This window comes from Ahaetulla prasina, chromosome 4 (assembly GCF_028640845.1).
Source record: "Ahaetulla prasina isolate Xishuangbanna chromosome 4, ASM2864084v1, whole genome shotgun sequence".
NCBI classification, from domain to species: domain Eukaryota; kingdom Metazoa; phylum Chordata; class Lepidosauria; order Squamata; family Colubridae; genus Ahaetulla; species Ahaetulla prasina.
In genome coordinates this window covers 123,821,629-123,834,761 of record NC_080542.1, presented here as the reverse complement: position 1 = coordinate 123,834,761, position 13,133 = coordinate 123,821,629, and the positions used below count along the sequence as shown (strand labels likewise).

At 47.1% G+C, this 13,133-nt stretch overlaps 1 protein-coding gene across 1 annotated transcript in view; it reads right to left on the bottom strand.

Annotated features, from left to right (window-relative positions):
• The window catches only part of STEAP2 (STEAP2 metalloreductase), a 42,379-nt gene extending 29,473 nt beyond the window's left edge, over positions 1-12,906 (bottom strand). The window contains exon 1 of the mRNA XM_058183582.1: positions 12,740-12,906. The gene's annotated coding sequence lies outside the window, so the exon portion shown is untranslated. The remainder of the gene's footprint in view (positions 1-12,739) is intronic.
• Positions 12,907-13,133: the final 227 nt, after the last annotated feature.

Sequence of the window (13,133 nt, the reverse complement as noted above, 5' to 3'; positions counted from 1 at the left end):
CCTCCAGTCCCCTAATCAGTTTTGTTGCTCTTCTTTGCACTCTTTCTAGAGTCTCAGCATCTTTTTTACATCGTGGCGACCAAAACTGAATGCAATATTCCAAGTGTGACCTTACCAAGGCATTATAGAGTGGTATTAACACTCTTGATTCTATACCTCTGTTTATGCAGTCCAGAACTGTGTTGGCTTTTTTAGCAGCTGCTGCACACTGCTAGCTCATATCTAAATGGTTGTCCATTAGGACTCCAAGATCCCTCTCACAGGTACTATTATTGAGCAAGGTACCACATATACGGTACCTGTGCATTTTGTGTTTTGTTTTTTTTGCCTAAATGTAGAACCTTACTTTTTTCACTGTTGAATTTCATTTGATGAGTTCCCCATCTATCCCCTCGTCCAAGTCATTGATGAAGTTGTTGAAGAGTACTGGGCACTAAAACAGAGCCACTGCATACTTCCCTCCATGTGGATGTTGTTCCATTGAGGACTACACGTTGAGTGCGGTTGGTCAGTCAGTTATGAATCCATCTGGTGGTAGTGCTGTCTAACCCACATTTTTCTACTTTACCTAGTAGTAGGTTATGGTCTACTTTATCAAATGCTTTGCTGAAGTCCAAGTAAATTATATCGACAGCATTCCTCTGGTCTACTAATTTTGTCACTTTGTCAAAGAATGCAATAAGATTAGTCTGGCACGATCCGTTTTTGACAAACCCATGTTATTCACCTTTTTCATCAGTACATTACTATCGAACCACTAGATGTAGTTTTTGTTTACAAATCTGGCAGTTATAATCTTTTCCACTGTAATACATTTCCAAGCAGATGTGTAAAAGATCATATCATTAATGTTTTAAGATAATCCTTAATTAATAATGAAGTCGGATTTGGCATAGGCACTGTACCTTTTGAATATGTGCCAGGAACATGAAGTAGTTTGCTATAATCCATTAAAATATGTGTTATCAGAATTGTTGGATCATCCATGAAATATAAATAAGCTAATTTATGATAGGTTAACAAAGCAAAAGATTCATGTATTTTCTTACAGATAGTCCTTGCTTACCAATTGACTTGCTTTTTTTTAAGAGTTTATGATTTTATTTGTTTATAGACCAGAGACCAGAACAAATAAAAATACTCAGTGTATATCCAATTAAAAATTCTAGAACAAAATAATAAATAGATAAAATCTATGATAAAACCCAGTCTGTCAATTACACATGGTTTAACTCTACTAAAATACAAAACTGTGAGGCCTGTAGTCAGTTTAATACTAAAATGCAAAGGAATAAGCAGTGCAAAGGGTTTACCACATTTGTTGTATAAAATAGCTATGGTGGATTAGACACGGGTTTCCGATGAACTCCCAATGCTGCTGCGCAGAATCTAGCCATCTGAGCTATAGTTATGGTCTGTTCATCCTTAAGCAGCCACTGGAGTGCCATGTCAGAATAGCCAATTGCCTCGTTTTGCAAACTTGCAAACTTACAATAGTGTAAAAAAAGAGTTTTGTGACAATCCTTGCATTTACAACTGTTGCAATGCCCCATACTCATGTAGTGTCCCATGCTCATGTGATTGCCATTTGTGTGCCTTCCCCAACCATGGCACTTTGCAATAAGCAGAGTTAACATAAAACACAGAAATAAAGTTGTAAGTCGTGGTCATATGATGTTTCACTTCCCAACTGTGGTGACTTGCTTAATGATTGAATAGGAAGTGACATCTTAAGTCCATCATGGCCATGTGATTTCTTTTTTTGCTTAGCAACCACAGTGCTTAGCAATCGGACTACCAATTCCAATTATAGTTGCTAAGCAAGAATACAATTATATCCCTATTTTCTGAATTTTTTTTAACTGCCATTTAAAAGTCAAAGGGTGTCTTACTGATGCTGCCACTGCTTATTTGATTTGGACCTTTCCTTTTTCTCTACAGTTTTCTCTTCCCTTCTCAATGATTACATCCAAATGATATGAGCTATCAGGAATTATCTGGGAATGTAAAGATGTAAATGTAAATCCAATCAGAGCACAGCCAAACCTCCACCCAATCAGAACACACTTCCACCCAATCAGAACACAGCCAAGCTCCTAACCAATCAGTTCAAACCCCCACTAGCAGTTAACTAGTTAGACCCTGGCCTGCGTCAAGTGCCTGATCTTCGGACCTTCCGTCGTGAGCTCAAAACATATTTATTCATTAAAGCGGGACTGGCATAATTATTGATGAATTTTAATTGGGTATTCTTAATATTTTTTAAATTTTAAATCTAAATTTTAATAATCAGCCTTTAAAATTTGCTCTTTTTAAATGTTGTTTTAAATTGTATATATTTTGTTTTTATTCTGGCTGTACACCGCCCTGAGTCCTTCGGGAGAAGGGCAGTATAAAAATCTAATAAATAAAAATAAATAAATAATAAAATAAAAGAAAGAAACAGCTGCTATCACACATTTCTCCTAGAAGCACGAAGCTGTAAACACCTAGCCTGAAGATGATGAATGGGATTTCGTCGAAACATCACCAAGACACTTCCAATTTTACGTGGCAGAAAACCCGAATAACCAAAGACCTACATACATACATACATACATACATACATACATACATACATACATACATATACACACATTTATATATATATACACATTGCTCCCAGAAGCACAAAGCTGAAGCCTGAAGATGACGAATGAGACTTCGTCGAAACGTCGCCAAGACACTTCCAATTTTACACAGGAGAAAACCCGAACAACCAAAGACCTACATAAAACACCCATGAAAACTTCAGAATACACACACACACACACACACACACACACACACACACACACACACATTGCACAAAAAATAAAGGGAACACTTAAACAACACAATGTAACTCCAAGTCAATCACACTTCTGTGAAATCAAACTGTCCACTTAGGTAGCAACATTGATTGACATTCAATTCCACATGCTGTTGTGCACATGGAATAGACAACAGGTGGAAAGCATAGGCAGGTAGCAAGACATCCCCAATAAAGGAGTGGTTCTGCAGGTGGTGACCACAGACCACTTCTCAGTTCCTATGCTTTCTGGCTAATGGGTTGGTATGTATGTATGTATGTATGTATGTATGTATGTATGTATGTATTTATTTATTTATTTATTATTAATTAATTAATTAGATTTTTATACCGCCCTTCTCCCGAAGGACTCAGGGCAGTGTACAGCCAATTTTAAAAACAGTACAATATACAATTAAATCAGAAAGTTAAAAAACATATTTGCGCATGTGCCAAGATGGCGTGGTGAAGCTCTTCGGCGGAGCGGTTAGCGGCCTTTCCTGGGGGTCTGGGACTGGGAGGGTTTGTTTTTTGCCCTCCTGGTCCCAGCCCCTGCTGAGGGAACATCGGATGCGGCGTTCAGGATGAGGCCAGCCGAGTCGGGAGCCTCGGGACAGGTGATAGGCTCGGCGGTAGGCTCGGCGGTTTCCTTGGCGTCTCCTTCGGCCTGCTTGGGGTGGCGGTCACTCGGCGGTAGGCTTGGCGGCTTGGCGGCTCCCTCGGGGTCTCCCTCGGCCTGCCTGGGGCGATGGTCGCTCGGCGGCTCTGTGGTGGCTCTGCAGCGGCTCGGTGGCTCCCTCGGTGTCTCCCTCGGCCTGCTTGGGGCGGCGGTCGCAGCCTCGGCGGGCGCTGCATGACTTTCGGGTCTGGTGGTGGTGGCGGCAGCGATGGAGGCCTCCCCCAGGGACTGAGGGCTTTTTCCATTGATGTCAGAAGGGGCCTGGCTGGACTTCTTTCCCTCGGTGCTCGGCGCTTCCCTCAGCGTTCCTTCGGCCTTCTGTTGGGCCTTTGGCCGGGTGATGGCCGCGGCGGTTGCGCTTGGCTTCCGGGTTCCGGCGGCAGTGGCAGCGACGGTGGGCAGCCTCCCCCTACTCCCAGGGGCTGAGGGCTTTCTATCAACGTATGAGAGTTTTTTTTCCCATCAATGCCAGAGAGGAGGAGAGAGGAGAAGATCGGTCGCTGAGAGGTAGCGGCAGAGGATCGGATGAGTCATCTGGAGGGTTTGGCCCATTGAAGGAGGAGTTGGAGGCGAGGCTGGCCCTCTTTTAGACCCTCTGCAGTTCGACCTAGGACTGCCCAAGATGGCGGTGGCGGCGGCGGCCTGGAGTTCCGGCCGTTGGCGGCGCAACGACCTTTTCGTCTGTTGGGTTCATTCTGAAGGGTCGAGGCCCTCACGAAGGTCAGGCCTGAAGGTCAGGCCTGAAGAGTCGGAGCAACCGGTATGGAGTCCCTGACATCAAGGCCCATATCGACTTTAACACCAAGGCCGAATGGACTGGCTTGGAGGAGAATGGCTGGTCATCTGGACCTGGGGCAAGTGGGGCCGTTTGGGTTTGGGGGTAGAATAACGCCCCCCCGGAGTCCTGGAAGTCCACGGTCCATGTCGCCAGCCAGGGACCCTAGTCTTGCTGTAATGACATTTTGACCGGCTTGGATGGACTGCTAACCATACTGTACTTTTTATTTATGCTAAGATTTTCAACTGCGGACCTTCTTGCCCTGCGAGATTCCCCTCTCTCACAGGTTTGGCCCTCTACACTATCGACGGCACATCTTGAGGACGGGTTTTGGAACCCCGAGAGTTGGCATGCGAAATCTAGGAGGCTTAGGGGATTTTTAATGAACTGTTTTAATCGTTTTTTACCGGGGAGTTTTAATGGGAATTTTAAGGGGTGGAGGGAAACTGACGGGTTTGGGTTGGGGGGGGAATGGGGGGGAACCCGTCAGGGAGGGTCTTAGGTCCACCATGTGTTCGCGGAGGTAACTTAATAGGTGCGAAGGTTGTGGAGAGGGGTGTCGTTCCAGTTTGTCAGGATCGAGCTATTAATACGGTAAATGGGAGAGGCAGATATGATGGAAGGGGGGGCACATCAGGTTTTGGGGGTCCGCTCTCGTGTTTACGAGCGATTGCATGCTCCGCCCCCCCAGGATTCTCCCGTGACCCGAGTGGCCAGAGTACTCGGGACTTGGGCCTTCGGCTGATGTTATGTAATGCCAAGTCCGCGGTTAATAAAGCCCCCCTGATTTCAGATCTAATTCAGGAAGGGACCACGGACGTTATGGGCATTACGGAAACCTGGTTGGGCACCGAAGGGGGGGTTCCCCTAGTGGAGATGTGCCCACCAGGTTTCCGAGCATTCAATCAGCCGAGGGCCCAGGGTAGGGGTGGCGGGGTGGTGGTTATTATTAAGGAGAGTCTTGAGCCGAGGGAGACCACCGTGCCTCAGATAGCTGGGTGTGAATCCCTCTACGTGAAGTGGGGTCGTAGGACTCAGGTGGGCTTGCTGATCACGTACCTGGCTCCTTGCTGCGTGACAACAGTCCTGCCTGAGCTGTTGGAGTTGCTGGCCGGGTTGGCAGTTGAAACCCCTAGACTGTTGGTCATGGGGGATTTCAATTTGCCATCAACCGGCGTGGAATCCTCGGCGGCTCGGGAGTTCATGGCTTCCATGACGGCCATGGACCTGATTCAATTAATTGACGGCCCTACCCACGTCGGGGGAGGCACCCTAGACTTGATTTTTATCTCTGGCCAGTCGTTGAATGATCTGGTTTTAAATGATTTAGTTGTCGAACCTTTGTCATGGTCAGATCATTTTCTCCTTCACCTAGACTTTCTGACCGCTACCCACCACCGCAGGGAGACGGAACCAATGCGTTGGTTCCGTCCCAGGCGCCTGATGGACCCGGAGAGGTTCCTGACGGAGCTTGGGCCGTTTCCCGAGCACCTGGCCCACGACACGACTAAAAAACTAGTTGCGGCCTGGGAACAGGCCGCGGCTGGAGTTTTGGACCATGTTGTGCCTTTGCGGCCTCTGACCCGGCATCGGTCTCAGCCAGCTCCTTGGTTCTCCGAGGAGCTGAGGGAGATGAAACGCCGGAGAAGACGCCTAGAGAGTGTCTGGAGATCCAGCCTTTCTGAGGTTGACCGGGCACTAGTTAGGTCCTATAGCAGGACCTACCTAGTGGCATTGAGGGATGCGAAACGCTCCTACGTTTCCTCCCACATTGTGTCGGCAGATAACCGCCTAGCCGCCCTGTTTTGGGTGACCCGCTCTCTCCTTCAACAGGAGGGGCGGGAGGACCCCCTACAAGGGCGTGCCGAGGAGTTTAAAGGTTACCTATACGATAAAATCGTTCAGCTTCGGGACAAATTGGATCAAAATTGGGTAGATCCAGGTGAGAGTTCCGAGACACGTCTTGTTGAGGTGGTTTGGGATAACTTTGACCCTGTGACTCCCGAGGACATGGACAGGTTGCTGGGAAGGTTGAATGCCACCACATGTTTACTGGATCTGTGCCCCTCCTGGTTAGTACTGGCTACTCAGGAGGTGACACGAGGCTGGCTCCGGGGGATTACAAATGCTTCTTTGCGGGAGGGGGTCTTTCCCGCTGCCTTGAAAGAGGTGGTGGTGAGACCTCTCCTCAAGAAGCCTTCCCTGGACCCAGCTGTTTTAGGGAATTACCGGCCAGTCTCCAATCTTCGCTTCACGACGAAGTTTGTAGAGAGTGCAGTGGCATGTCAGTTACCCCAGTACCTGGATGAAGCTGTCTATCTAGACCCGTTCCAGTCCGGCTTCCGGCCCGGATACAGTATGGAGACAGCTTTGGTCACGCTGGTGGATGATCTCTGGAGGGCCAGGGATAAGGGTTACTCCTCTGCCCTGGTCCTATTAAATCTCTCAGCGGCTTTTGATACCATCGACCATGGTATCCTGCTGCGCCGGTTGGAGCGGTTGGGGGTGGGAGGTACCGTTTATCAGTGGTTCTCCTCCTACCTCTCTGACCGGACGCAGATGGTGTTGACAGGGGGGCAGAGATCGACTCCGAGGTGCCTCATGTGTGGGGTGCCACAGGGATCGATTCTCTCACCCCTCCTGTTCAACATCTATATGAAGCCGCTGGGTGAGATCATCAGTGGCTTTGGGGTGAGATACCAACTGTACGCTGATGACACTCAGCTGTACTTTTCCACCCCGGGCCACCCCAGCGAAGCTGTCGAAGTGCTGTCCCGGTGTCTGGAAGCTGTACGGGTCTGGATGGGGAGGAACAGGCTCAAACTTAATCCTCCAAGACGGAGTGGCTGTGGATGCCGGCACCTCGCTACAGTCAGCTGCAGATGCGGCTGTCTGTCGGGGTCGAGTCATCGACCCCGATGGAGAAGGTACGCAACTTGGGCGTGCTCCTGGATGGTCGGTTGTCCTTTGAAGATCATTTGGCGACCGTCTCCAGGAGAGCTTTTTATCAGGTTTGCCTGATCCGCCAGTTGCGTCCCTTCCTGGTCCGGGATGCCCTATGCACAGTCACTCATGCTCTCGTTACCTCTCGCCTGGACTACTGCAATGCTGTCTACATGGGGCTCCCCTTGAAGAGCACCCGGAGACTTCAGCTAGTCCAGAAAACGGCTGCGCGGGTTATTGAGGGAGCGGTTCGGAGCTCCCACGTAACACCTATCCTGCGCAGACTGCACTGGCTACCTGTTGTTTTCCGGGTGCGCTCCAAGGTATTGGTTACCACCTTTAAAGCGCTCCATGGCTTAGGACCGGGCTACCTACGGGACCCTCTACTGCTGGCCTCTATCTCCCAGCGTCCAGTGCGTTCCCACAGAGAGGGACTCTTCAGGGTGCCGTCAGCCAAACAGTGTCGACTGGCGGCCCCCAGGGGGAGGGTCTTCTCTGTGGGGGCTCCTACCCTGTGGAACGAACTTCCCCTCGGGCTTCGAAAACTACCTGACCTTAGGACCTTTCGCCGCGAACTTAAAACCTATTTATTTCATATGGCTGGACTGGCCTGATTTTTAATTTTTAATTTTAATTGAATTGTTGATGGGTTTTAAATTTTGTAATTTTATGGGGTGTAATGTCATTTTAAATTTTCTGGCAAATTTGAATCAGTTTTTTAAGGGTTGTTTTAATTATTGAGTATGTTTGTTTGTATTTTATTTGCCTGTTCACCGCCCTGAGTCCTTCGGGAGAAAGGCGGTATACAAATTAAAACATTATTATTATTATTATTATTATTATTATTATTATTATTATTATTATTATTATTATTATTATTATTATTATTATTATTATTATTATTATTATCTATAGATGGCCGAAATTTAAAATAATTAAATTTAAAACCCTTAAAATTCATAAAATAGTAACTCTAGTTAAAAGTAATATTTAAAATTTAAGCCAGTCCCGCTTGAATAAATAAGTGCGTTTTCAGCTCACGGCGGAAGGTCCGAAGGTCAGCTAATTGACGCAAGCCAGGGGGAAGTTCGTTCCAAAGCGTAGGACCCCCCACAGAGAAGGCCCTTCCCCTGGGGGCTGCCAGCCGACATTGCTTGGCGGACGGCACCCTGAGAAGACCCTGTGTGAGCGTACAGGTCGGTGGGAGGCATATGGTAACAGCAGGCGATCCCGTAAGTACCCGGGCCCTAAGCCATGGAGCACTTTAAAGGTGGTAACTATAACCTTAAAGCGCACCTGAAAGACCACAGGTAGCCAGTGCAGTCTGCGCAGGAGCGGTGTTACACGGGAGCAGCGTGTGGCTCCCTCAATCATCCGTGCAGCTGCATTCTGAACTAACTGCAGTCTCTGAGTGCACTTCAAGGGGAGCCCCATGTAGAGAGCATTGCAATAATCCAAGCGAGAGGTGACAAGAGCGTGAGTGACTGTGCATAAGGCATCCCGGTCAAGGAAGGGGCGCAACTGGCAAACCAAGCACACCTGGTAAAAAGCTCTCCTGGAGATGGCCACCAAATGATCTTCAAACGACAGCCGTCCATCCAGGAGAACACCCAAGTTGCGCACCCTATCCTTTGGGGCCAGTAACTCGCCTCCGACAGCCAGCTGCGGCTGCAGCTGACTGAATTGGGATGCCGGCATCCACAGCCACTCCGTCTTGGAGGGATTAAGCTTGAGCCTGTTTTTCCCATCCAGACCCGTACGGCTTCCAGGCACCGGGACAGCACTTCGACAGCTTCATTGGGGTGGCCCGGGGTGGAAAAGTACAGCTGTGTATCATCAGCGTACAGTTGGTATCTCACCCCAAAGCCACTGATGACCTCGCCCAGCGGCTTCATATAGATGTTGAACAGGAGAGGCGAGAGGATCGACCCCTGTGGCACCCCACAAGTGAGGCGCCTCGCAGTCGATCTCTGCTCCCCTGTCAACACCGTCTGCGACCGGTCAGAGAGATAGGAGGAGAACCACCAATAAACGGTGCCTCCCACTCCCAAGCTCTCCAACCGGTGCAGCAGGATACCATGGTCAATGGTATCAAAAGCCGCTGAGAAATCTAATAGGACCAGGGCAGAAGAACAACCCCTATCCCTGGCCCTCCAGAGGTCATCCACCAACGCGACCAAAGCTGTCTCTGTACTATATCCGGACCGGAAGCCGGACTGGAACGGGTCTAGATAGACAGCTTCATCCAGGCACATTTTTGAATGCTGGCAGTGCTGTCACTCTAGTGGTAGCATGAGATGGAGTCTACCACCCACACAAATGGCTCAGGTAGTGCAGCTCATCCATGATGGCACATCAATGCGAGCTGTGGCAAGAAGGTTTGCTGTGTCTGTCAGCATAGTGTCCAGAGCATGGAGGCGCTACTAGGAGACAGGACAATACATCAGGAGACGTGGAGGAAGCCGTAGGAGGGCAAAAACCCAGCAGCAGGACCACTACTTCCGCCTTTGTGCGAGGAGGGACAGGAGGAGCACTGCCAGAGCCCTGCAAAATGACCTCCAGCGGGCCATAAATGTGCATGTGGCTGCTCAAACGGTCAGGAACAGACTCCATGAGGGTGGTATGAGGGCCTGACATCCACAGGTGGGGGTTGTGCTTACAGCCCAACACCGTGCAGGTGTTGGCATTTGCCAGAGAACACCAAGATTGGCAACTTTGCCATTGGCGCCCTGTGCTCTTCACAGATGAAAGCAGGTTCACACAGAATGTTCTCCACGGTGTCTCCAGCCCGTCACGTGAACCTGTTTTCATCTGTGAAGAGCACAGGGTGCCATTTTTTCACAGTTATGACTGTTGCAGCATCCCCATGTGATTTATATTCAGATGCTTGACAACTGGTTCATATTTATGGTGGTTGCAGTGTCCCAGGGTCATGTGACCATCTTTTGCGACCATCTGATAAGCAAAATCAACGGGGAAACCAGATTCAGTTAACAACCGTTACTATATTAACAACTGCAGTGATTCACTTAACAAATGTGGCAAAAAAAATCATAAAATAGAACAAAATTCACATAACAAATTTTTCACTTAGCAACATAAATTCCAGTCTCAATTGTAAGTCGAGGACTACCTGTATTTATCTAAAGCAGCTATTGGGCAAGTGTTTCTAAAAACAAAAAAGAGCAGAGAAAAGCAAAATAGAAATTAGAAAAGAATGTGCCTATGTAACAATAGTCCAGTTTCTAACATATACCAAGAATAAATGTTCATTTCCTTCAAATTAACAATCTCAAACAGTAACTGATTACTGCATATTCAAAATCTTTTCTTTCTCCCTTTCTGACAAACAGATCGTGGTTTTTCCAGGATGTATTAAAAATTATGAACAATGAAGTATTAGTTTCAAAAGGTCTTATATTTTTTATATAATGTGGGAAATTTCTCCATTTTTCTCCTGTTGTAACTGGCACCATTGGCTCCTCTCCCAAGCATTAAGTTAGGGTGAGGCTGGAATCCATAGTTTGTAATTCTTGTAATTGTTCATGTGCTGCGAAGAGTTGTTAGGTCAATTGTTTGTTTTCTTGTCTTTATTTGCTTGTTATTGTTATTTTTGTTAGCTGACCAGAGTTATAGCATATATAGCACATAACATGGACGAAAAAACACCCTGGAGGGGAGGGAGGGAAGGAGGGAAGGAGGGACAATTTGTTCTTATGGAAAATCATAAACAGGGAAAAAATAACATTTTTGCAAGAAGTAAAAACCACATGAAAATTAAGGCATAAAAATAAGGCATTTTTAAATAGATAGCAGACAAATAACCTCTTAATTATACTAATTACCATACGGGGTAAAGTTTTCATTTTCACTTTCATGTACAGCTGACCACGCCATCCTAAGATAAAGTGCATTTTATGATAATGTGCTAATTTATTAATACCTAGCAGGTACAAAAGCATACAAATGTCAGTAGATAAATAGGTACCAATTCAGTGGGAAGGTAACAGTGTTTCTTGCACCTTTGGCATATAGCAATGCTGGTCACAGGACCACGGAAATTGTCTTTGGACAACACTGGTTCCCTTGGCATGAAATGGAGGCAACCACCTTAGAGCCTGACATGACTGACGGGAAAAACTTTGCCTTTTTTTTTTTTTTTTTGCTAATTTATTAAGGCTCAACAGATGGTAAAAATTGGGTGATCTAATCAGAACTCAAAAGCCAAGCAGGAATGGATTAATACTTGGATAGAAGACCACCAAGGAATACCAGGGTTGTAGCTTAGATTGGAAACTTAAAAACTATCCTGGAAAAATGGAATGACATTCTCTACTTTTGACAAGAATACTGCATGGCTATATGCGTTACCTTAACTAACCTTAATACCTATATGTGTTACCTTTATTAAGCTGAACTCACAAGGAACTTACATTTTTGCTCTCAGTGTAAATATTATAAGTGCATTGTAGTTATGTTCCCATGTTGAATGTCAATGCTTATCTGCAATTTGGATTGTGGATACAACAGGTAGTTCAACGAGAGGCTTTAATTAGAAAGTAATTATAGAATTCACTTGTACTATTGGTGAGCGGGAGAGGATCCATTATGTTCTACCTATGTAGATATCTCTCTGACCATCGCTTGTTATTAAGATGTGAATAAAGGAAGGTGACTATGCCAATATATTTAATTTCCGTTTTACATAGTTTATTTCTAAACAACCATAAAAGCCTGTAGACCGCCAGAATTTTCCGGTTTCAGGTTCCAATGATCTTTGAGCTCCTATGCTGTGCTTAGGACTGAAACAGGGAGCCTCTAAAGCTCATGCCCTATTGATTTTCTCTCCTCTACTTAGACTTTTGACACAGCGGTGCATTCTTTGACCACAGCAGTTTAACAGCTAACCCTTGGATTAATCATTTTGTTGACTGTGCCTTGAAAAGATATATAAATACATAAGACTTAATCACAATTTTATTAGCCTGTAACCCACGGCAACCAATAATTAGGCCATATATAAACCTTGCTTTATTAATTTTCCTTTTTTTTTTTTTTGCTCTGCAGCTTTGCCCTGAACTATTTGCAAGAAGATGTCATGTCAAATAGCACCGAGGATTCAGCCTTCTGAATTTCTTTGGGGAGTGGGGGGGGGGAGCGAGGGAAGGGCTATTTACTGTTTTCCAGGGCCGTTTTGCATCCTGTCACTAGTTGAAAGCCCCACTGGGCCAAGTTAAATAGAAATCAATGCTCAGCTCGAGCAAGCTAGCTCTCTTTATGCTCGCTGTGCTTTCCAACACCCCCTCCCCACCCCCGGCCAGGATTTCCCTGCTCTCTGCTCTTATTTTCAAAAGGGACTGCCACGGGGAAAAGAAAAAAAACCGATCACACGGGGAGTAGGGAAACCCGCGAGAGGCTCAGCTTCTCCCCCTGTTTTTCCTCTTGGCTCTGCGTGATGTTACTTAATGAATGCATCTCAGCTTGGGTTCCTCTTTTCTTTATTGCTCACCTCACTTCATCGCCCGCGCCGCTGCCCCACCGCTTTCTCTTTGCTCTCTCCTATCTTCTGCTTGCTGCGGCAGCTTCCAGCCAAGAGGGAAAGACGCGCTTCTTTCGTCGCTTCGTCGACTCTGTCGTATAGGAGACGGGTGCTACGGCGAGCGGAGGCCGAGTGGGCAGCCCGCTTCGTCCTTGAGCAGGGCACTGAAAGGGGGGAGGAAATGGCAGCGGAGTATGGGCAACCGGGGAGAAGAGGAGCTGGCGGGGGGGGGGGGGGCGCAAAGCAGCCGCCGCTTGTGCGCGTGCAGTCACACAGAAGACAGCGCGGACTGCAGCGGGCGACTTCCACCCGAGGATGGAAGCGCGCGTGCGGAGGGGGACACTGAATAGGCCCTACAGGCTCT